The 3,858-nt window shown below is 40.1% G+C and overlaps 1 protein-coding gene across 50 annotated transcripts in view; it reads left to right on the top strand.

Annotated features, from left to right (window-relative positions):
* The window catches only part of PCM1 (pericentriolar material 1), a 36,546-nt gene that overhangs the window by 699 nt on the left and 31,989 nt on the right, over window positions 1–3,858 (top strand). The window lies entirely within an intron of this gene.

Here is a 3,858-nt window from a genome sequence, read left to right as displayed (position 1 = left end):
GTCTGCGTGTCGGTATTAGGCGGCTGGCAGTGCTGTGTAGGTGTTTCATGACTTAACGCTAAATTACAGCGCTCAGTGAGGAGAGCGTATCTCAGAATCTGAATTTTAAGATATACTTGATACCATCTTCCATCTTTATGGCTCTTTGAAGGCTTTTTATGACCCTTAGTTTTTCATTTAGCCTTTTCAAGCTTCTGAGCGCAAAGAGAAGGATTGCTCACATCTCCTGCAGCTGAGGTGAATGCTGTGGTACAGGAGAGTGCCAACAGCAAATCCATTGCACAGAAAGAATCTTGCATGTCTTAGGATTTTCATTCTATTAGCATGTCTTCTTGTGATACTTCTGGCAATTTGCACATTGCTGTAGATTGCAAAATGTGTGTGGCTATAATTGTGTAGATGGTTTGATGTGTAAATGTTGTGACTGTAATCTTGTATGCTGTTTTCTCATTACTGTAGTAAATATACTTGAAAGGGTTTTCATCTCTCTGGTAAATATGAAGCACTATGCACATGCACAAATAGAGAGAGCTCTCATAGATTCCCCATTGTCCAAGAAGCTGAGACTGGTGTTGGGTTGCTGCTTGCAGAAATAGAACAATGGAAGGACTCCAAAGTGTTTATAGGAGGATTTCATCTGGAAATAGCCCGTATGCTGGAAAGTAAGGTGATACACAAATTATCATGGAATCATAGAATTACCCGGGTTGGAAAAGACCTTGAAGATCATCAAGTCCAACTGCAGCCTAACCAGTACCGTAACTCTAACAACCCTCTGCTAAATCATATCCCTGAGCACCACATCCAAACAGCTCTTAAACACATCCAAGGATGGCGATTCAACCACCTCCCTGGGGAGCCTATTCCAGTACTTAACTACCTAAAGTAGTGAAGTATCACAGTCTCATGCGGGTTGGAAGGGACCTTAGAGATCATCGAGTCCAACCCCCAGGATTCGAGCCTCCTGTGTAGCAGAGCGGCACTTCTACCACTTGCGCCTACTACCTAAAGTACCTAAGTACCTAAATTAGTGAAATATATTGGAGATGAAAAACAACACTGCTTATATGAAAGCTTCATCTCCAGGAGGAAAGCTGGCTGAACCTCTTTGATTCATTACTGCATTTAAGAAAAAAATCAGCATAGCTCTGTGAACATAGGTTTGCTTGCATGTAAGTTGTTTGGGAATATCCCAGATGACAGTAGGGAAGTTTAGAGACTTCTGGTCTGAGAGGAATACAGTGCAGTTAAACGTTTGTCTTACAGTCCACTTGTTGAAGGTCCTTACTGACCATACATGAGGCAGTAAGGTCACTGTGCTTTCTGAGCTGTATATGATGGGGTACTCTGGCATGTATCTTACCTTTATATGCTGAGAAAACAACTCAGAGCGTTACATTTAGAATGAATCATAGAATGGCTTGGGTTGGATGGGACCCCAAGGATCATCGAGTTCAGGGCAGAGGTGCCAACTGCTTGATCGGATCAGATTGCCCAGAGCCCCATCCAACCTGACCTTGAATACCTCCGGGGATGGGGCATCCGCAGCCTCTCTGGGCAGCCTGCCTGTTCCTGCACCTCACCGCCCTCTCAGTGAAAAACTTCTGCCTGACGCTGAATCTAAATCTCCCCTCCTTAGTTTAAAACCATTCCTAGTTGTCCTATCATTATGTGTAGAAAGTTGATTTCCCTCCTGTTTGTAGTCTCCCTTCACATATTGGAAGGCCAGTGTGAGGTCTCCCCACAGCCTTCTCTTCACCAGGCTGACGCCGAGGGCAAAAGTAGTTGAAGATAATTTTTTTGAAAAATTTAAGTGAAATAAATATTAATATACATATATATATAGGTGTATATATATATATATAGGCATTAAATGAAGTGAAATATTTCCACTTCTTGGTTTTTGTTTGTTTTTGCAGTGAGAAGCAAGAAAACTCTTTTACTGCAGTTTTAGTAGAATTCTATAACAGTATGATGAGGAAGTGGCTTATTAAATTTGATTGTAACCCCAGATGGTTTCTAATCTTGTCATGATGAACTTGTTGTGCTTAGTGGTGATCACAGAGTGCCAGTTCAAATGTTGGATCTTGCACATCCGCACAGCTGAATGGTTTCTCTGTAGTTGAAAAGCTCTTAGAAGAACGTAGCTGTTTTCTAAATAAGCTGAATTGATACCTCTGGGTTTATCTTGAATGGTTGTCATGTACACCTTGTGTTGGTAGAAGAGCGTCCCTGTGAACTTCTTGTAAGATGTTTGCATTTTTACATGACAAATGTGGAAGAACATCATGTTTTGGTTTTCTAAAATAAAATAACTGAGTGAAAATTGCACAGAACGTGTGGTTTTATAGATTTGCCTTATGTTTTCCTCCTACTGATGACATGGCTTCTATTTGCTTTCCTTGAGCCAGCAGGAAGAGCACGTGCAGCTGTTTGATTAGACAGATGGGGAAGCTCTGATTCAAACCTCATGAGGTTTTTCTTTTTCTGTTCAGATTTTGTTTGTTGGCCAAGCTGGCTTTTAGGTGGAGCACTCAAATTGTTTTATCACAGAAGTTAGCAAGTGCAAGCATAAAAGGGTCGTGAATGAATGTGCAAGGACAGTAAGGTGCAGCAGACGTAATTACGTTGTGCATCAGATAGTGAGTGTAGAAGCTGAATTTCTGCCTGTTAGAAAGGCTGAGATTGCTCCACAGCCACTTGCAGATGCTGTGGTAGAATGGCCGTGTCTTGTAGATCCCATTTCCTTCATGATACGGTATTTGGTTATGCTTGCATAAAAGTATCACTCTGTACATATGAACCTACTGATAGGGCTGTACTGTGTGATTCTGGTGAAATGCTGTAAAAATTAAACAAGACACGTGCCTTTAAACTTCATCGGTTCTTTTTTCCTGGGTTTGATTATGCTGATACAAAATAGGATGCAGTGAAATGCTAAGAAATAAACGTTTTTTCTTTGTGTTTCACTTGAAGGCAAAACTGGGATTATGTTTCAACTTTGTAGCTAAGCTTACTTTGAGAAAGTGGTTCTTTGCAAGACTGTTTTTCTTTTGCATCTATAACAGAACTTTTTGTTACACAGATGTTATAAAGAACAAGTTTGTAGCACAGTGGAGCTGTGTTAGCAGCAGTTAAAATTCACAGTTCTTATTGCCGCCTGGTGGTGGGTGCAGCTATTGAGCAGCCTGAGCTAATTTCCTTACTACAAAGGAATACTTTGTTTTTGGTCTTCCAGCTTAAACAACTGCATTATTTGTGTCAAAACTGAAAATAAATGTGAATGATTCAAAGATAAGGGATTCCTTTTGCTGCACAGAAAGATACTGTTAAAGAGAAGATCAAAGTTCTAGGAAAAGTATTCTGTTTTGTTTTTGCTGGTATGTAAGTAGTATCCTTGCTTAAATAACCCGGAGTAGGGAAAGTAAGAATGCTTTTATTGATGTCTGCTTCTTGTGTGTTTTATCAGCCAATATTGCCTTCAGTACTTTGCTGTTGGCATCTTAAAACTGAGAAAAAGTGCCAACTTTCAACTAACAGCAAGGAACTTTGGAGGCCTGGTATAAAGTAGATATCACTAGACCTGGAATCACAGGCTTGAAAAGTCTCCAAGTGATCTTCACAAGCACTCTGCAGTGTACTTTTGAAGTGAAGGATATTAGGATCCTTGGAAAAAAAGCACATTTACTTCTTAAGAGCAGTGGTGGTTTATAAAGAAAAGCTGGAGTTTACAAAGCCTGTGAAAAAGGAACAAAAAACATCCACAGCATCCTCCCTCCCAGCTACTTCTTTAATCTTTAATGATGATATCTGCATTACGTTTTTCTTAATAGGTTTAGGTTGCTAGAATATATAATT

Source organism: Coturnix japonica, chromosome 4, assembly GCF_054131305.1.
Source record: "Coturnix japonica strain WE chromosome 4, WE-NBRP24, whole genome shotgun sequence".
NCBI lineage: Eukaryota > Metazoa > Chordata > Aves > Galliformes > Phasianidae > Coturnix > Coturnix japonica.
The sequence above is the reverse complement of the archived record's forward strand: the minus strand, read 5'-3'. Positions and strand labels throughout refer to the sequence as shown.